General features: G+C 40.7%; 1 long non-coding RNA gene across 1 annotated transcript; it reads left to right on the plus strand.

Moving 5' to 3' along the window:
* Nucleotides 1-12081: 12081 nt before the first annotated feature.
* LOC126994728 (uncharacterized) lies at nucleotides 12082-21886 on the plus strand. Its single transcript, XR_007749528.1, has 8 exons — nucleotides 12082-12577; nucleotides 12833-13521; nucleotides 13906-14081; nucleotides 14168-14293; nucleotides 14732-14809; nucleotides 19769-19860; nucleotides 20091-20224; nucleotides 20551-21886. It is a non-coding gene; the product is annotated as an uncharacterized LOC126994728 (long non-coding RNA).
* Nucleotides 21887-22169: the final 283 nt, after the last annotated feature.

The following is a 22169-nucleotide window of genomic DNA, read 5'->3' on the forward strand; positions in this document are numbered from 1 at the left end:
GGGGGGGGGGGGGGACAGAGAGTGGTTTGTTTGGTTGGCCAGTTCAAGGAGTTTCATATCAAATGATTTTATTACATACAACTTTAATGTGTGCTAAAAACATATTTTATTACATCCAACTTTAATGTGTGCATAAAACATATATTTTATTACATCCAACTTTAATGTGTGCTTCCTGCAATAAATGCTACATGTTTACTGATGTAGCCTATGAAATACATATCACTTTCCTGCTATTTTCTTACACTATGAGTTGCCTTATTTTGTCTCATTTGCTTTTATCATATGTGCCTCCGCTGCATAGTTGTGCCTGCTGAGCTTAATATCTTCATGACCCTGACACCAAGGTCAGAGCTTGTGAGATCATACCGTGTCCTACATTCCATTTTCACCTCCCGGCTCGCCTGTCTCCCAGGACCACCAAGTTATTGCATTCCATTTAAGACAACTCATGTGTTACCTTCTTAATGTCCTCCATTATGTATTTCAGCATGTTTTATGATGCTTTGCTCTTATATTGATGTGCCTTGCAACATTTTTATACAGTTTTCATTGTATATAACGCACCATTGTTGGTTTTGCCTGTTATAAATTGGGTCATGTTCAGTTAACAAGCTTTGAGTGTCTCCCATTGTTTATTTCAGTTGTAATGCTTAGAAGCTTTTGTTCTCTGCCCTGTCAAGCAGTATGCAATGCTTGCCATTATCTGGCACTTGTACAGTTAGTATGATATTTTTACTCAGCTAAGAGCATTTTGCAAAAGGTAAAGGTAAGGCTGGGGGCATACGCTGTAGCAGCACGTGGCCTCGGTGCTCATCTCTGTAACTTTAGCCCATGAGCCTGTGGTGTTAGGGAACCCATTACCCTGGGACACAGGACCAGTGTGACATCCGGGTTACCACAGTCGCAAAGGCATTATAGTAATTTAGCATGCATAGAATGTTGTATGCTTTGCTTGTATTTAAAGCACTGGATATGTTTGCTACACACACACACACACACACACACATATATATATATATATATATATATATATATATATATATATATATATATATATATATATATATATATATATATATATATATATATATATATATATATATATATATATAAATGCTTTCAACATCATATTTTTCCTAAAAAAACAAATTGATATAGTGTAGATAATACCTAATAAAACATAAGAACAAATATATTTTTCTTTACCCCATTAGTAAATCATTTTACAATGAAAAAAAAATAAGTGAGGGCTGGATAGGGTGCTGTGGCAGGTACTTCAAAAATAGTTAAGCTACCCCTGAAAAGTGACGTTTTTGGTGGGCTGCAATAGATGGCGCTACTTCCGCACGCCCGAGGAATTACTACATACCACTATCTCTTCGTATGTAGTCTCTTTGCGCACGGCCACCACCGCCCGCAGCCCGCGACCGACGCTACACGCTAGTTGCTAGGATGCTAGGATGCGGGTGAGCTGAATGAGAGAATTTGCAGAGAGGAAGTCGAGGTATGTTTGAAGAAGCAGAAGAATTGCAAGGCAGCAGGGCTGGATGAGATCCCGTATGAATTGTATAAGAATGGAGGTGAGGTGGTGATAGACAGGATGACTGAGCTATTCAACTGTGTATGGGAGAATGAGAGAGTGCCTCGGGAATGGAACGAATGCAGAGTGACTCTGATACACAAGGGAGGACATAAGAGTAAGAAAGAGCTGAAGAATTATAGGCCGATAGCCCTGGCGAATACGGTGGGAAAGATTTTCTGTGCTGTGTTGAATGAAAGGTTGTGTAAGTGGATTGAAAGAGAGAGAGTGCTGGGTGAGGAGCAGAATGGTTTTCGCACAGACAGGAGAGCAGAGGACAATATGTATGTGGTAAATGAGATGATAGAGAGGAAAAGGAAGAATGGAAGTCCGTTGTATCTTGGGTTTCTTGATATTGAGAAAGCGTATGATAGAGTGAACAGGAGGTGATGTGCAAGGTACTGGAGAAAGTAGGTTTGAGTGATAAGATAGTGCGAATCATTAGGAGCATGTATGTGGATACAAGAGCCAGGTATAGGTTAGGAGCATTAGAGACAGAGTGGGTGAGGAGTGAAAGAGGTGTTAGGCAGGGCTGCATCCTGTCTCCAACTCTCTTCAGTCTGTACACTGAGGAGTTGGCAGCCAGGATGAGGAGAAAGAATGCAGGAGTAAAAGTGGGAGAAGACAGGGTAAGTGTGCTTCTATATGCAGATGATGTGGTAGTCATGAGTGAGTCAGCGGAGGAACTGCAGGAACTATTAGATGTGGTAAATGAGTATGGGAGAGATTTTGGAGTGAAATATAGTAGTGAGAAAAGTCAGATAATGGTTGTGAATTGGGCAGAAGATGAGAGAAATAGGACCTGGAGGCTAGGAGACACAGAGCTAGGGCAAACAGATGCATACAAGTACCTGGGTGTATGGATGAGTCCGAGAGGATGTGAAAGGACAAAGAATGAGAAGATTAGCCTAGTTAATCAATGGGTGGGCCGTCTGGGAAGTGCGGCAAGAATGAGAGCGTGTAAGTATGATGTGCTGAGAGAGGTGTGGAAGAGTGTAGCAGTGCCGAGTGTGATGTATGGGATGGAGGTGATTACATGGAGTGAGTTGGAAATGGATAAATTGGAAGTAGGGCAAAATAGGATCGGTAGGTTAGCTTTGAATGCACCAAGGTATGCAGCGGTGGAAGCATTGAGGGGTGATATGGGGTGGAGTACCTTTAGGGAAAGATTTAGGAAGGCTACCTTTAGATACAAAGTCAGACTGGAACGAAAGGATGACGCGAGATTGGCACGGAAGGTTTACTTGTGGAGTGTGCATGAGAGCAAATGGATTAAAAACTGCATGAGAATGGTTGGTGACAGTGGTATGCGAGTCAGGTGGGTGAGCAGAGAGGAAGGGAGGCGTTTCTTTGAATGGAAGGTGACTGACATAAATAGTGAGGGCCTAGAATGGAATGTGAGAAAGTGGAAGAAAGAGATAGACAGTGCAGTGAAAGGTGACGGTCTGAGGAGGTGGAAGCATGTGATGGAGCGAAAGACTACTTTGGAATGGTACAGGGAAAAGGAAGCCCCGCAGTGTGTCAGCTGGTATGATGGAAGCCTGGGTGGTGATCTTCTCTTCCAAGCTCGAGCGCAGTGTATGAATGTGAATGCAAGAAACTACAGGTGGTCTGAGTCCCGCAGCAAAGTGTGTCAGATGTGTGACAGGGGTGTGGATGAAACTGTCGTGCATGTGATACTGGTGTGCGGGAGGTACCGGAGAGAAAGGACGGAGATGATGAGGGTGGCACTGAGTGAGATGGGCTGGGATGTGAATGGGAGGATTGCAAGGACAGAGAGGGAATGGATGTTGCTGCTGCTGGGACTGAGTGATGAAGCAAATGATAGAATTATAGAAGCCATGAAGAGTTTTCTGGAAAAGATGTGGTGTGCAAGAAATAGGGAATTGGAAGATTTGTAATGGATACTGCTTGTGTTGTTTTATTTTTACAGGGTGTGCCGATACGAAGGCCTGGCTCTCCAACGGGTCACCTGTACAGCAAGAGCAAGAGCAAGAGCTCTCTAGACTCTGTTAAGGTTGGGTGTTACTGACATTGCTCTGACTCTAGTGAGTGGACTTTCCTCATCAGACTTGTGATGCAGACCACCTCAGATCTCAACAACATGGAGAAGGACACCTTTGAGGCGTACGTATTTATATATTGGTATCCATTTCGATTCAGTTGGTAAATTAAAGATAACTTTCAAGGTGGGTGCTGACCGCATGCCGCGTGACGCCGTGCTGTGGCGTGGGTTGGTTAAGAATGGGCTGTGCTGTGTTGAGGGTTCACGCACCTGGTTAGTCACCCCAGTTCCTTAGAGTTAAGTTTTTTGAGGACAGAAAGGGCGGGTAAGGGGCAGCTCGGAACGAAACTCGGTTGTCTGTATAGGGCCCCACAATTTTTTTTTTTTTTTGGGGGGGGCCTCACTTCTTGCTACGGCCCTGCCCTTCACACACCTGCCATGACCCTCTGTACGCCCCACACACCTGTCACAACCCTCTTTACCCTCCCTTTGGTACATTCAGACCTAGGGTTGGTGCATTCGGGCAGTGGTGCATTAAGAGTATGAACCTACTCAACTCTACATAGTCTGTCGTGTCTGAAATACTGTATTCTGCATATGGGTACAGAATGGCGGGCCCTATTAAATGTCAGCAGTGTATTAAGGGGCAAGAATTTTCCTCAAATTGGGTAGCGTGTGATGTCTGTGAGAAATGGTCGCCTAAGAAGTGTCTGTTTCTTCATAGTGTACAGGATGGGGATCTAAAGAAGGTGGATTGGATGTGTAAACCATGTAGGAAGAAGGTGATGGACTGCTACAATGAGTCTGAGAGCATGAAGAGTGTGATTAGCAAGCTGACGGAGGGAAATCAGCAGTTAAAGCTTGAGAACCGTGCACTTACAGAAAAGTTGGAGGAGGGTGGAGTAATGCCAGAGATCAGTGAGTGCATGTCAAGGTTAGTGGTCAATTCAGAGAGCTTACACCAGAAAATTCATGAAGTTAAAGATGAAATAGTCAGCGCAGTTGTAAATGTAGTCACTGTTGAGGGTTCAGGTGCTGAAGTTGTGTTAGATAAAAAGAAAAATGTGCTGGTTGACACGGAAGAGGAGATTATTAACACTATGGTTAATTTGCACTTTGATAAAGGTCAGAAAAGTGATACATATGCTGCTGCAGAAAAGAAAAAGAATGTGCTAATTGTAAAGTCACTTGATTCACATAATAATGCTGTCAGTAGAAAGAATGAGCTGGTTAAAGTCCTGAAAGATGTACCAGTGGTCAACACGAAGTTTACGGGAGGAGGTAATGTTGTGATGGACTTTGCAAACGAGCAAGAGGGGAAAAGGGCAGCTAATAAGATAAGTAGTGTATTGAGGAATGTCGAAACTAGGATGACTAAGAAGTTTGCTCCCAAGATAATGATTTGTAATGTGTCCATGGAAGAGTGTAAAGATGATGATGATGAATATTTAATTGCTAAGAACAGCTATCTTCAGTCAGTTGAAGGTGTCCATGACGAGATTGAATTGATTTTCACTAAGCCTGCACATGGTAATACTAGTCATTTCATTCTAAGGTGCACCCCAGAAATAATAGAGCTCATTCACAGGCATGTTGATGTGTGCTTGCAGTGGGCCAGGTATAATGTTAGGGATAGGTATCATGTATTTAATTGCTATTTTTGTCAAAGGTATAGACATACTGAGCATAACTGTAATTTTAAGAAAAATGGTGATGCTGTTGTGTGTGCCAAGTGTGCTGGTAATCATTTGACTAGGGAGAGTTCCAGTAATTCGTATAAGTGTATTAATTGTGTGCGACTATCAATGCCAGAAACAGACCATAAGGTTAACAGCAGGCAATGTAAAACTTTAGAAATTGAGCTAAACAGGCTGAGGGATATGACTGATCATGGATACTAGGAGAAATGGTAATATTCAATGTGGGTTTGTTAATATTCAGTCAGTAAGGAATAAGACTGTTGAACTACGAGAATTAATCGCTGAAAAGTCATATGATGTTTTGGGTATTGCGGAAACATGGTTAAATGAATCCGACAAATCTGAAATTGTGGAAATGACACTACTCACACATTCATGCACACTTCAAGAGGTACTAGAAGGGGAGGTGGAGTAGGAATAGTTATTAATACTAATTAATTTTCTCAATTAAGAAAATTGCCTCCACCATATTAACTTTTGTTGTCATTTATCGACCACCAAATACAAATTGTCAGCTGTTTTTTGAGGAATTTACTGAATATCTGGAGGGCTGTGATCATTCACATGGTAAAATGTTTATTTCTGGGGATTTAAATATTTGGATGGATGATGTACATGATCAGTGTAGGAGTGATTTTATTGCTGTTAGATTCTTTATATTGTATAAATAAAGTAAACGATGTAACCTCTCGCTCTGGCTACATGCTTGACCTTGTGCTTTGTGATCCCATGGGTGTTAGCGTCAATAAGTTAGATATTGAGCCAGATTTTACTATATCTCCTTATCATAAGTTATTTACATATACTGTGGATGGAGTAGAGACTTGAAAACGAAGAAAACTATCACTTTTAGACTTAAGAGTAGCTATGACCCTAAAGCATTAGTTGATAATGTACTGAACAAATTAACAACTGAAATCCAGAAAAGTTGTCCCCATGAGCACAGCAACAATGTGACAATGGATGGTTGTCTAGTTTGTCTGGTTCACCTTTATAATACTGTACTACAGACTGAATATAACAACATGTGTCCAGTAGTCACTAAAGACATTAAAGTGAGGGAAAACACACCCTGGTTCAATACCGAGATTAAGAATGCCATCAAAACTAGAAAACTTAAGGAAAAGAGGTGGCGTAGTTTGCGTACGGAAGATTCCCGCAGTGGTTATGTTAGTGCTTGGAATACTGTGAATAGATTAATTAGACAAAGAAAGTGTACTTATTATAGAGAGAAGATTATTGAAGCTGGTTCAGACATTAAACGGCTGTATTCAATCTTAAACACGCTAACGGGTAATAGGAGCAACACTAGAAGGCTTCCAGATGGCTATACTGATGCTGATCTAGCTAATAGATTTATAAACTTCTTCGATGAAAAGATTAAAAAAATTGTTGGTAACTTTCAGGGAGGCTTGGTGATGAAATCAAATTATTTGCCTGATATCCCCTATGTTGGCTTGTCATCTTTTCATGATATTAGTATTGAGAAGTTACGTGACTTAATGAAACCTATTAAGGTAACGTACTGTGTGAACGATCCGATGCCCCTATCTGATATAGCTAGTGAGGGAGGCTTCTATGAGCTCTTAAAATTTATTTTATGCATTATAAATTCAAGTATCCAGCAGTGTGTTTTTCCTCAGAAAGAAAAGCTGGGAAGTGTCAGACCCACCTTGAAAAGTTAACTTGATCATATACTTGATATCTATATCATATACTTGATATCTATATCATATACTTGATATCTATATCATATACTTGATACCTATATCATATACTTGATATAGACCTGTCTCTAACCTTTCATTTTTGTCTAAGATAGTGGAGAATGTAATTTTAGTTCAATTTTTGGGATATTTATCAACTATCCATGCCTTACCTGATAAGCAGTCTGCCTATAGGAAGTTATATTCTACATAATCTGCTCTGTGTAGTGTAACAAATGATGTTATTGCATGGTTGGATCAGGGAAAGTTTGGTGTACTAATATTACTAATATTACTTTCCATGCAAAATACTTCTTTGTCTTGGCTCTAGTGGCTCTCGCATTCATTCATGGTGGCTTTTTATTTCTGTCTTGTCCTGCTTTTGCCACTGCTATACATTTTTCATAGAATTTATGCATTTTACTTTTATATTTCTCTTACATTTCATCCAATAACCCTCCATCAAGCTCCTGTCTCCAGTCTGTTTCATTTATCAAATTTGTATTTTTTTCACAATCTCCCTTTTTGAAAAATATTATTATTATTATTATTATTATTATTATTATTATTATTATTATATGAATCAATGAAGGTGACCTGCCGGAAAGCACAAATGATATAAGCCAAAAGGCCCAGCGGGCGACACTTCACCGATATCGGAAAATACAGAATGAAGGAGAAAGCAAAGAAAACGAAGATGGAGAAAAATCTAGTAGGTAGCGAGCTAAGAGAGAAGAAACCCATTCACATGTTCTTTAAATGTTTCACAATTACTAGAATTAATAATCACATTAGTAAGTGTATCCCACAATTTGACGGTCGCTGGGATGAAACACCAGGAAAATTGTGATGTATTACATCGGGCAGGCAAGCGACGATGTAATGGTTGGTCGATATTAAACATAATTTTGAAAAAATGGGATAATTATCCCACCAGGCGACGATGCCGAAGATTAATCTCAAGATTCAGAAGAAGAAATTTAATCTGGTTGAACACTATCTAACAGCTTTAAGTGAGACTCAGCTGCAGAAATCCAAACGGAAATATAGTTTGGAAAACCAATGGGCTCATCGGTTGTCCCTTTTCTCATCACTGTAGCAAATATAGTCGCAATTTAATACAACATGGTCACTTTTACCCAATAGACTTTTCACTTTTTAAATTGCTCACATTTTCCTCTGAAGTGATTAGCAAATCAAGGGTGGAGCTCTGACTTCCTTCTAAATATTTAAGGGATATGTACATATTGAATAAGGAAACAGCCTCCAAGACATTCCAGAAATTTAAATGGAGTACTCATATCACTGCCTCTAACAGTATCATATCCAGCCAATTTATAGCTACCTGGAAAATTAAACCAGCTGTTACAAGGATATAATTATTATTTAGTTCACTGGCAAACTTTACTAGTTTCAGCATCTGTTCATCGTTTGGTTTTCTACTGCCTGTGCTTCTACATATTGTATATGTTATATTTATTGTATTATATTATTGTATATATGTATGTATATATTATATATCTGAAAGTGTTTTTATTAACACGTATAGTTTCAGAAAAGACATACCCTACCACATGTCATTATTTTCTCAGTGTATGTCAAGTTGACATGCAACTTTACTTGACTGGTTGCAGTGAAGCATAATACTGATAATTAAAATTCATCATCAGGTCCAACTGTACTACTGAGGAGTATGAGTTGGCCTGCAGACAGAGGTTTGCTGAGGACAACATCATGTATGAGTGACTCATCATCTACTTGAGGACCAGAAGGCATGCCTCTGGACTTAAGGGTGTTGAGCAGCGGAAAGTATTGCGATGGGCACGCCCCTTCCAGTGGGATGAGCAGGGTAAGTGATTGTTTTTGATTATCTGTTTGAAAGTCTGTTTGATGCTATCTGCAATAAACAGAGGCCAAGATTTTAAATTAATTAAAGTGGTTATGTGTTGAAGAATGTACACTTTTGCGGCAGTTTGTGTTCATGATTTTCTCTCATGAGCTTAATGATGATTTATTTTGATAATGTGATTAGTAGAGGAAAGGGAGAAGGGATTGATTTCATGGCCATGGCTGTAGTATAAGATATGCTATGGTATACTGATTAGAAATAAAGATATCCCACTTTTCATCCTTATGTACATAAGGACGTAGGAGTCTGCAAGAGGCCGGTAGGCCTATACAAGGCAGTTCCTTTGAGCCTAAGCTCCCGTGTATCTAACCCCACCTAGTATCGCTGTCCATTAATTTATCTAATATATTTTTGAATGTGACAATTGTATTGGCACTCACCACATGACTGCTAAGCCTATTCCACTCATCCACCACTCTGTTAGTAAACCAATTTTTGCCTATATCCCTGTTGAATCTGTACTTATCCAGTTTCAACCCATTACTTCGTGTCCTGCCCGTTTCTCTTACCAAAAAAACCTTATGAATATCCCCCTTATTAAAGCCCTTCATCCATTTATAAACCTCGATCATGTCTCCACGCACCCTTCGCCTTTCCAGAGAATGCAAGTTTAAATGTTTGAGTCTTTCCTCGTATGGAGAGTTCCTCAACCCCTGAATCATCTTAGTTATCCTCCTCTGCACCGATTCTAACATTTTGATATCCATTCTGTAGTAAGGTAGGAAAGAGATGGGTTGCTGCTTTATTGCCAGTGTCCCTACCCACTGCTTATTAGTGCTAAGGACCAGCTCATTGTCAGAGGTTGTGTCCCAACCACCTGAAGGAGTTAAATTTAATACAACTTTGAGTGACAGGCTCTCTCTAGCACAGGTGCAGGGTTCATGGAAGCAAAGATGAGTGTCAAAGCAAGTTGCAGCTGTGGTTTAAAATCTGTTGTCATTGTCGTGGAGTGGCCTTGTATGGAAGCTTCTCTTGCATTTCTCATACTGGGATTATTATGCATTTATAAACATATCAGAAGTTGTACAGAGTGGACCATGATGGGAAGCCTCGGCAGCTCGTGGTGAGGTCTTTTGAGGAGGTTGCTGCTGTGATCACAGCAGTCCCACTGCAGGGCATAGCGGCTGGGTTACCACTTGTCAGAATGTCTCCTCAGTTTACTATTGGCGAAACATGACCCAGGACATGAAACATTATGTATGTAAATATTGTTTATGTATTGCATGAAATACCTGATCACAAGTAGTGCATCTTTACAGAAAGTTGATACAATTAAAATGATTGTTAGCTAATTCAATACTCTCCAGAATTGTTTTGCTGAATCCTCAAGCAATTTTCTCACAGTTTTCACATTTGTTTTCTAGATTGAAACATGTAGTAAGTGCCAGCACTACACGCCAATGAAGACAAAGGCCCCAGAGATGCGTCCCATAAAGGTGAAGGAGCCGTTGGAACTTATTGGAGTCGACTTGGTCGGTGAGGATCAGATATGTGTAAAGTGTTACTGGGTGGTTTGGCTTGGGGTTTCTTTTAAAAATGGTACAAGTATTAGGTAAGCAAAAAAGTTAAGAAATCAAATGTACATATATTCCAACACACACACAGACACAGAATTCCTAACTCTTCGAATTTGTCTTCTCGCAAATTTATAATAGCACAAAGGAAAACTGTTAGTTCTTTTAACATTCATAAGGTTTTGTTGGTAAGAGAACTGGGTAGGACACGAAGTAATGGGTTTAAACTTGATAAATTCAGATTTAACAGGGACATAGGCAAAAATTCGTTTACTAACAGGGTTGTGGATGAGTGGAATAGGCTTAGCAGTCATGTGGTGAGTGCCAATACAATTGTCACATTCAAAAATAGATTAGATATATTCATGGACAGCGATATTAGGTGGGGTTAGATACACGGGAGCTTAGGCTAAAAGGAACTACCTTGTATAGGCCTACCGGCCTCCTGCAGATTCCAACGTTCTTATGTTCTTATTAGGCTCATATTTCTCATACACAAGGATACAACAAATGAGTGATTCAAAGTTAGATTTTGAAGCTGAAATCGCACTATCTCTGTTCAAGCTTAAATTTACATGATCCTTTCAAAAACTTATCCCTTGCATAATTGTAGAACTCCCTTGCACACACATATATGCATGCATATCTATATACATGCTTTTGTCCATGTATAGTTACTGTTGTAGGTCACGAGACAGGTCAGATACCATTTTGATGTCTTGTGGGCCTTTTCTGGGTTGTGCTTTTGGAATGCCTGGTTTTGGTTGCAACTCTCATCTATATCTCTATATATAGGCTGTTCTTCTCCGCCTGATGCTAAACTCCTATAACATTCCAAGTGGAGCCTTCACATTGTATGAAACCTGTTTTCTTACAAAGTCTCACCAATTTAATCAATCTCTCAGGAACCATCTGCCTTTTTTTAACTGTCAAATGCCTTGCTTAAAACTTTGTACATATGTGAGCTACCTCAAATGCCAGCCATCTTACTCTTTTGGGTTTACTTTATGATAATTGTAAATATGAAAAGAACAATGCTTTATAATGCATGGTAGTTAGCTCTCATTGTTGTTCATGGAACACAATAATTCTCTCTCTCTCTCTCTTTTCTGGGTTATAATGCACTTTCTCTTTGCCTGTATAATTTGATCTAGCATGGGTGATTTATCTAGCTTTACCTAGTGTCTGCACAAGCTGATGTAATTGGTTATGTTGGGTTTTGATGGCTTTGCATGATGTATGTGTTGCTTCCTGATTTATTAAAATATCCAGGTACAATGGCTGTTAGTGATGAAGTCTAGAGGTACATTTGCACGTTTGTCGACTTCAACACAAAGTTTGTCGACTACTTCACACTTAGAGATCAGACAGCTTATGGGTGTCCAGGTGCATACGCTCCTTTATCCACAGGTAAATTTTATCATTAGTTTCCGCACTTGGATGAAATATTTACTGCCATGTCATCACTACTTATGAATGTAATTTCAAATAGTCAGTTTGGATGCTAAACAATCCATCTTAAAAAGGTATCCTGATGTCAAGATTAATTTAGTTTTCATTGTTTTCCTTTGAAGTTTACCTCATCATCACTGTGACTGATTTTTGCCTTCAAAAAATATGCAAACATTCAACAATCTGATGTAATAAACAAAACATATTCATCATTGGTAGAATCATTTAAAAGAAAATTCTGTCATACAATCCATCCACGATATTTTCCCTATTTTGAAAATTAGTGAAACGGAATGAGTCCAAGCTGATGAGTTTGCTACTGGTAATCATTATTTATTTAATCATGTATTACCACAGTTGTTTTGAGGTTGCAGCATGTTTTGTCATCAATGCATGTAAAAGTCCGTGCAGTCGTACCACTCCATATATTTCTCTCTGTTTGTTGCTTCTCACAACTGTTTTATTTCATCAATTGTATTTCAATTAAAAGCTCACTTTAGTTCTTGTATAAAAGTTCTTTGCCTTGCCATATTGTTTGAACTAATTATGAAATTTTATCATAACCATCAATTGATTATGTTTAGGCATAATATAAGAATGTGATACAAAAGATGCAGATTTTTTTTCATGTGTAATGACATCTGCTTTCCTTAGGTGGGGCAAGCCTGCAAGGATCCTGACTGATCACGGACGTGAGTTTTGTTCCTCGGTAAGTCTTTATGTTACTGTTATTTCTGTTGTAATTCATGGAATGGTCATCAGGATGTAATGTTATATTCAGGTATGCCTGAGAGGTGCATTATTACCAATACAGTTGTCAGAGGAGGACATTTACATCATCTAATGCTTCGTTAGCTCTAAGATGCTGAACAAACCTCAGGTATTATTAACACTGCAAACAAATGATACTATTATAACACCTGTTGTATTACTGCTGCTACTTTGACCTCTTCATTCCCCACAGATCAACGACGAACTCTGCAAGTTCTACGGGATCCGGAGGAGTATCACGTCTGCCTACCATCCGCAGACTAATGGACTGGCAGAGAATTAACCAGACTCTGGAGACCAGGCTTTCCAAGCTCTGCAACGCGACCAAGACCGACTGGCCAAACTTCCTGGATGAAGTCGCCTATAGCATCCGTACCCAAAAGCAGCGGACCACCGGGTTCACACCTTTCCGGTTGATGTTTGCTCGTGAGCACCGGCCACTTCACCAGGTAACCACCAGTGTTTGAATTAATATAAGAAATCAACTCCTATTGGTTCCATTAAAATATGAAGCTTTCAATCACAAACCAAAAAAATATGAAGAGTTGTTCTTGTGCCTAATGACCGTAATTTCAGTTCAATTGAAAAAAATATTTTTAGGAAGAAATTACATTTGCTCCTGAGGCTTCTGCACAACCAGAGGGAAGGAGTACCACACCAGAAGTAAGTAGAAAGTAGATTCATATGTAATGTGCAAATTCTGGAAGAAAAGTGTATATCTCACAAGAATTGAAGAATATGTCTAGTGCCTCTCAAGTAATCTTCTTTTGCAGTTTCTTTTTGTTACAGTTCTTTGAAGAACTTGTTGAACTGCCCTCTTCCGAGGACATTACGGAGTGTGTCAAAGAGCAGGACCAGAGGCGTGAAGAACTGCACTCCAAGGTCTGGCTAAGGACGTCATGTGTTATATTTCCTGATGCTAATGTTCTTAAGTCTGGCAGTAGTACCGAAGAAAAATACCATAACTTTTACATTGATGCTATAATTTATGTTTCAGCATAGTACATTCATTGCCAGATTGACTCTCTGCTTTAGCCCGACTTTATTCGGTCTCCAAACTATTTCAATGTAATGACTGCAGATATATGGCCAGATTAAACACTCGACGTTTATTCCAATTCAAGTCCTGCTACATAGGATCATTCTTTCATCCATATTGTACCATACATTACAAGCATCTTTTGCACAAGGAAATTTATATGTCAGTACAATTAATCCAGTCATCATAGTGCTATCAATGCTTATGCTTTTACTTTTATTATGCAGCGGGAACAGAGAGTTGAAGCAGCCCAAGAAAAGCAGAAGGCTGAGTACAGGAACAGGAAAGCAAGAGGAGTGAAGACCTTCAGCTTCTCTGTAGGGATGAAGGTTCTTAAAAGAAACCTTCGCAATGAGACTCGGAAGGGTGGGATAATGGAGCAGAAGTGGACTGGTCCATACAAGTGAGTACTGATGTTAAAGGAATTGTATTTTTGTGTGTGCTCCATTTTTGTCATTTAGGTTTCTGTAACCTACTGACACTCAGCAGAGTCCTTGACATCGACTCCTCAAACCGTGTGGCACTTGAGGCTGTGAGCAATGGGAAGAAGCTCAAGAGCCGTACTCCATACAACAACCTGAGGCCATTCCTCCAGAGCCAGTTGCACTGTGACAGGTGTGTACAGCTATTACCAGCTGTGCGGTTGTGATGTGGTGTTCCTTTCTTATATTTAACTATATGTTCATACTTCATGTGCTTATTATGCTTTACTTTGATAAGTAAGTAATTTTCATTGCATATGGTTTGAGCTGTCAACTTGTTGCAATTTATGGCTGTGTTTGCATGTAATGTTAAGCATTTTTGTAACAAGTGTAGAAAAATCTTGAACATGTAATGATAGCAGGTAATTATCATAGTGTTGTGTTTCACTAACCTGCATATAGCTTGTACTGAGGTGTAATTACAGTAATCACTCATAGGTATTTTTTTCCCAGCCCATCAATATGTAATTGAAAATCATTCATATCTTACTCTCTTGTCAGGAGGGTTCAGGGTAGAAGAGGAAGGTAGGCTTTATCTATAAATTAGAATTTTTCATGAACCATCTTTCAGACACTTATTGGACCACAGAGATAGACTGCAGCCCTCCAGCATTCAGGGACCTGTGCAGCCATCACCTGACACCTCACAGTAAGGAGTCACTTACAGAACTATATTATTTTTTTTCTGACTCAGAAATTTCTTGTGTGAAGTTTCTGAGCTTGAATGAAACTAAGGGAAACAAACAAGCAAACCAGTGAGGGTGATATAGTTTAAACTTTTTGACATACTTGATACTAGGAATTGTTTCCCGGAATCCCGGACAATTTTCAAGGTTTAATAATCCTTGGATATTTTTGCACATCCATCCCAGGAAATCCTGGAATGAAATTAAGTACAAAAATAGGGGCAAATTTGACTGCAGGATGGTTGTGGACTTGTGGTTCTATTTATATTCATATACAGGGTGTCCTGTGAGGAATGTTTTGTGTGTGTGTGTGTGTGTGAAGGAAGGATTTACTGTTTAGGTATTCTCTTGAGTATTATAAAGCAGCCATGGCACTCCCGTTACCCGTAACAGAGCTCGTATAATGAACACCATGTTTGCATATTCCACGTTGCTGTATGTATACGGCATTGAAATGAGCGTAACAACTTAACAAAATTACAAAAAAAAGTAGCACACTTTCCCTCCTCGCGTGAGTGGCCGACCAGTGATGGTTGACAGTAAACTGTCTGTTTGTCTGTCTGTCTGCCTGCCCACACAACTGAACAGTGTTGTCATAGTTCCCAATGTTTTAGCTACTGATTATTTTTACTACATTTCCTGTCATTAAGTTCTCTTTTCATTGCACTGAGTATAAATGGAAACACCATCATCATCTTTCATCGACGCCTGCTCCTGGGAGCTCCCACAAAAGGATGGCCATGGCAGAAGAGCTTCCAACTTTCTCTATCCAGACCCTATCCTTGCCTGCTCAAAGTTCCCCACTGATTTTCACCCTCTCCCTCACATAATCTTGCATCCTATCTCTCCATTTCACTGGAGGTCGTCCTCTAGCATTCCCTCCTTCTATCTCACTCACATACACCCTTCTGTTCATCTTACTCTACTCCATTCGCTCCATGTGGCCAAACCACTTTAAAGTCTGTCATTTCATTTGTTCCACCACTCCACACTTCTTCCCTTCACCCCTGTGACACATTCCAAAACGCTCACACACACTTTCATATCTCATTCCATCCATTCTACTCACACCACAAGCACTCCTCAAATAACTCATTTCCACTGCCTGCACTCTAGACCTCTGACTTTCATTCCAGGCCCACGTTTCACTTGCATATGTGAGGGTTGGTACTATTATTGTATTTCTCAAATCCCTCTTTACCTCCATGCTCACACTTCTGCCATTCGTGATTCGTCCCAAAGACCCTATTACCCTTCTTCCTTGCAATGCCCTTTCTCTTATCTCTCCCTTCATACCACCATGCTTACACATAACTGATCCAAGGTACTTAAACTCGTTGACCTTCTCCATTTCTTCACCATTCAAAATTATTTTGCATTCCTTTTCACATTCAATTCCCATTCTATATGGGGATACAAAATCGACAACCCCACTTCTACTTCGTTCACAAACCATCTGACTAACATTGATAAATTTCGCTCAAATGAAAGCACTTCTTCCAAAAGCAACAATGCAGTCTTTCCCCCCTTCCTTGTAGTTTCCTGTTAATTTCATTTAAATGTGAAGTGATTCCCAGATAATTTGGACATTTTTAATTAGATGGCAGGGGCCCCACGGGTCTCTTGAAAGAGCTGCATGCGGCTCCGGAGCCGCAGGTTGCCGATCGTTGCTCTAGGTGGCAGGGACTTCCCACAAGCACCGTCAGGAACCGTGACAGGCTCCAAGGTGGCGATCAGAGAGGACCTTGTGGGAATTTCCGGAGACAGGCGGACGTCAGAGTGAGGCAGGCCGGGGCAAACTGTTTTTACCGATACATTATTTTTGTCTTTCATTTGACCACACCCCCACCCACCACAGAGCCCAAGAAGGGAAGGCTGGATATTGGGGCCAGACCGCACCCAACAGCCCCAGGGGTTGTAGGTGATTTAGTGAGTGTTCTAAGCGCTAATTGGTTCACGGATAGAGGAAGGTAATATCCGTCAGGGTTATTTTATTCACAAAAAATCACAGGTCATAGGGATTGACGAGACACACAGAAGACGTGTTTGAGTGTATTTGTGTTTATGTGGAGGTTGTGTAGTTTGAATGACATGGAAGTGTTGGTGTAAATGTAGAACAATATGTAGAAGAGAACTGTAGCAAGACGAGGACAGACAGTGGACGATAAACACGTAGTAATAAATAAACAATTAAGACGCAACACGGACATCAAAGAGAAGAGACAGCGACAGGAACACCAGGAATAATGAAAACACTAAATTTGCGCTCCCGGGCCACGTTCTCTGAAGAGTCACCGAGAGAGCGTGTGTCCATTTGCAGGGGTGACTATGGCTGCTACAGTACTCCCCTCCCAATGACTTCAAAGAACGAACAATATATTCCTGGTACGGGGGTGTTGTGGCACGGGCGGTGTTGTTTTGGTGACGGAGAGCTGGGGCGACAGGTCCGAGGCCAACAAGTATGCCGCGTCCTGAGAACCATGATTTTCGATCGTGACAATCTTTCTGGTCCGTCTCAGGACGCGGTAGGGTCCTTGGTAGGGCTGGTACAGGGGCCGCCGGACGGCATCCACGCGCAGGAAGACGTGGGTGCAAGTGGCGAGGTCCTGGCTGACGAAGGTCTTCTTCGGGGAAGAGCGAGGCTGCACAGGCTGAAGGCTCCTCATGGCACCTTTGAGGCGGGGGGCGAAGTCCTGGATGCCGCAGGTGTCGTAAACTAGTTCAGCCGAGGAGTGGTGCAAGTCTTCCTTCAGGGAGGACCTGATGCCGAGGAGGACAAAGGTTAGAGCCAGGAACCAGTTGTCGCGGTCCGAGGTGAGGCTGAGAGGGACGTCGAACTAGTTGCCGCGATCCGAGGTGAGGCTGAGAGGGACGCCGAACCTGGAGACCCAAGTAGCGATGAAGGTGTGGGCGACGGCGTCCGTAGTGATGTCATCGATGGGGGCGGCCTCGGGCCAGCGTGTGAACTGATCCACGCAAGTGATGATGTAGCGGTGGCCTGCGGAGGGTGGCAGGGGACCGACAAGGTGTATGTGGACGTGGTCGAACCTCTCCGTGACGGGCGTGAAGGTGCCGGGTGGAGAGTGAGTGTGTCACGTCACCTTGGAGGCTTGGCAGTCGGTGCAGGTTTTAGTCCACAGTCTGACATCTTTGTTAAATCCCTCCCAAGTGAAGCCGGACCTCATCAGGCGCTGCGAGGCTAGGATGCCAGATCCAGATGGCAGGGGGAGAGAGGTCGTGGATCTGACGGAAGGCCTGGTAGCGGTGTCGCTGTTGCAGGTAAGGACGGACGTTGGCCGTGGAGACGTCAGCGTAGAGTGACATTGGTGCCTGGGAGTGTGATTTTCTTCATTTGAAGCGCCGGGTTGTCTAGAAGCTTCTCCAGCTCTGCGTCACCGGACTGATCGGCGGCTATGGCGGCGTAATCAAGTGAAGAGGACATCACAGCGGTAATGTTGCGGGAGAAGGCGTCAGTTGGAGCGTTGTCTGCACCTTTGATGTACTAGATGTCGATGGTGAACTGCGAGATGTAGTCCATGTGGCGAAGTTGACGTGGTGTTGGAGTCTTTGTTCCTCAGGAAGGTAGTGTTGAGGGGCTTGTGGTCGGTGAACACGTGGAAACGACGGCCTCCAATGAAGTAGCGGAAACGCTTGACAGCCTTGAAGATGGCGAGAAGTTCCCGGTCGTAAGCGCTGTACTTGGCTTCAGACTTGGTGAGCTTACGGGAGAAAAAGGCAATCGGCTTCCAGGCGTTGTCGACGAACTGTTGTAGGACAGCACCTGTCCCAGTGTCGGAGGCGTCTGCTGCTATGGTGATCTCCGCGTTATGGGCTGGGAACGACAGCATGACTGTGTCGCTGAGGGCCTTCTTAGCAGCGAGGAAAGCGGCGTCAGCGTCCGGAGTCCAGACGAGAGTAACAGACTCTCTTTTAACGTGGGACTTCGCAGATATCGATTTTTGAAAAGTTGGATAATATTGACAAAAGCTTCATGTAAAGCACGACGAAGTGCACCCATATGCGGCGGGGGTCCAGCCGGTGTTGGGAGAAATGCCTCCTCACAGAAATAAGTCACATATATGGGGGTCGGGTCGAGGGGAGCGAGCCCCCCCCTCCCCCCTGTTAGCTGTCAGGTCGTAAAGTTCGGATGTAGTTGCTTAAATCTGCTCCCCTCCATTGTTCTCCTAGGCGGCCGCAAAAAACTCACAACTTTTCAGAAATTGTTAGCGGCTTTTCTAGCATTTTACGGCGCACATAAATAGGGTTCAAAATACGTAGAATAATGAGATCTAACCGATGAGAAGTGTAGGAAAGTAGAACTTTACCCTTATATTTTGGTAAATCTTCTGAAAAAAAAAATATATGGTAAATCTTCTGAAAAAAAAAATTATATATATATATATATATATATATATATATATATATATATATATATATATATATATATATATATATATATATATATATATATATATATATATATATATATATATTTATAATCAATCACCGCCAAGTGGCCTAAGACTACCCACATGTTGTCCTGTTATGTGTGTGTGTGTGTGTGTGTGTGTGTGTGTGTGTGTGTGTGTGTGTGTTAGCAGGAAGCTGATTCATATTTTTTGGACAAATAAGCAATTTTCCCATTCCTATTTCCCTAATTATATATAAATGTTGAGATTAATAAGTTTAAAGCAAAAGTCAACACTCACATGATAATGCATTGGATAGGCAGTGATTTCGTCCTCACTTTTCATCATTATTCTACTTACTGCTTACTGTCTCCATGCCTTTTCCATAAAAGGACTCTGTTTGAGCTGATCATTTTTTTTTCCCAGGCGCTATGGCATAGTTCTCATTATTATTATTATTATTATTATTATTATTATTATTATTATTATTATTATTATTATTATTATTTTCAGGTGCCTTTGCTGGACCTTCCTCATCTACAAATGTTGTTGATGATGACCTGTTTCCCTCGATGAGTACGACAATAATCGAGGTGTCAGAGGAGGTTAGAACACCTCTGGGTTCACCTCAAGAGAGTGGCCTCACAAGGTCACTTGGTTGAGAACTTTCATATTACTCCTTACCAGTTCATATTTGTGTAATTATATACATTATATGTGCCTTTTAATCAGCAGATGCATTTATTTTCACTTTTTCTAATATATGTCCTTTAGAAAAAGTCTTATAATCCAAGTGTTGTGAAACAATGACATTTTCCTTGATTTCTTTCAATAGTGAACCAACAGGAGAAGTGCCCCCATCATCGGCCTCATCCAGTGTCCGACGACCCAGTGCCCATAAACCCCAAAGGTCAACTTCCCTTCCTGCCAGTAGAAGTGGTAGTAGACCAGCAACTCCCACAGCAGCAGGTACCTACTCATTCTTTATATACCTTTTTTTTTTCAATAGAAATAGAAAGTCATTACTTTCAAACATAAGTTGAAGTGTAATTCAAACATCAAGCAAATACTGTAGTTATTTACCTAGCTGTCAAATAACTGCCTACTTAGTTGTTCACCAAGCCTTGCTCATCTGCAGATAGTAAACTCCAGTGATCTTGCATAGCTTCTTATATATTGAATGCCATTGCTGTTCAATCATCATTGCTTCTGCTGGAATACTAAATGGCATTACTATTCATCAGAACATGCTCGTCAAATAGCAGATGTATCCTAATGAATTGCATATTCATCAGGTCACGAGTTACAACTGGTTCCTGAGTTCCTTACTACCCAAAAGGAAATTCGAGGTCTGCTGAAGGACCTGGTGGAGGAGCAACGGACGAATGGAAACCATCTACGGGATATCGCCCGAGGTTTTACTGAAATGGGGAATTTAGGCAACCATGTACTGGATATTGGCCAAAGTCTTAGGGAAATAGGCGAGACACTGATGGCCATAACGGGGACTATCAGTTCAAGAAAGTAGTTTTTTTTTTTTAAGTTATTATTTTCATAAATTAAGATTTGAATATTTCTATATAAGAATATTTTATATAATCATTTTCATTATTAACTTTAAGATCTTTGATGGTGTTTGTCAAGCCAATGCATACCACAGAGGGGGGATATCCAGCACGACAGGAATCATTCCATATTTTTTTTCTTAGTGCATTATGATATGCCACTATAAAAAAAATTCAGAGAGAACCATCATACACTGAACTTTAATTTTTGCCAAGTTGTGTTATATTTTATATTTTTTAAATTCAGCACGTCATGTTTTCTATCTTGCCTGTATAATGTTCATGAACAGGACGTTACCTGCCTTGCGTATAGTCCTAACATCATTTACAGATGCCGGACCACAGGTATCATCATCTTCAGTGTAGGACGGTTCTTTCCTGGCCATTTTCTAGTGGAACATCATGATGCATAAAGAGATAAAAAATATCAAAAACATATTTTGCATCTTCAATGACATAGTTTCCAACCGTGTAATTCAGGTAACATTTTTTTTTACTAAAAACAGCTTTACATATGCAATTCACAAACAGTGTGCCTAAAAAGGTATGATTAACCCAGTAGCAGCGACGGACCAAATGTGTGCCATGATTTAAACCCCCCAAAATAGATGATACATAAACTGATCACAAATGCTTCGATATATATTATGAAATGGTTTGTGTGAGTGATGATTTTTTTCTCAATTTTTTTTCTTGCTTAGAAGTACCATTAAGAAACATGATCCCCGCTGCTACCGGGTTAAACTAAACCTCATGGGACTGACATTCCTTTCCTGCTGGATATCCCCATTCTGCAGTATGTATTTTGATCTCATTTATAGTTCCTTAGTTTCTAATTATTTTTTTATAATATTACAATAAGTTTATTATTATTGGTTTAAGTGTAATAGTTTTTGTCATTCAATATTTTTTATACATGTGAGGATTGCTCAATATATTTTTGCCGTAACTTAAAATATTCTTATTCCTTGAATATTGGTTTGCGTGTCAGGGATCAATTGTGAGGCCTGACGGTTAAGGGGCTGGCAGAACAACTTTTAAGGGGGTGACCAGAAGACAAACTGCATTAACATGCTCACAGGGCCCGAAACACAAGCACACAAGGGAAAATCACAGAGACTTGTACACTATGTACATTTTAATTAGTCTAAAATACAGAACATTGTCACATGTTTAACTTACTTTGAGTAAGGTCTCAAAAGAGAAAATACTTGCAAATATTTTAATACATTCATCTCTCTCTCTCTCTCTCTCTCTCTCTCTCTCTCTCTCTCTCTCTCTCTCTCTCTCTCTCACACACACACACACCAACACACCGATAAATACTGGTACAGTGCCTAAGGAGTGGC

Source organism: Eriocheir sinensis, unplaced genomic scaffold (assembly GCF_024679095.1).
Source record: "Eriocheir sinensis breed Jianghai 21 unplaced genomic scaffold, ASM2467909v1 Scaffold857, whole genome shotgun sequence".
Taxonomy (NCBI): Eukaryota; Metazoa; Arthropoda; class Malacostraca; order Decapoda; family Varunidae; genus Eriocheir; species Eriocheir sinensis.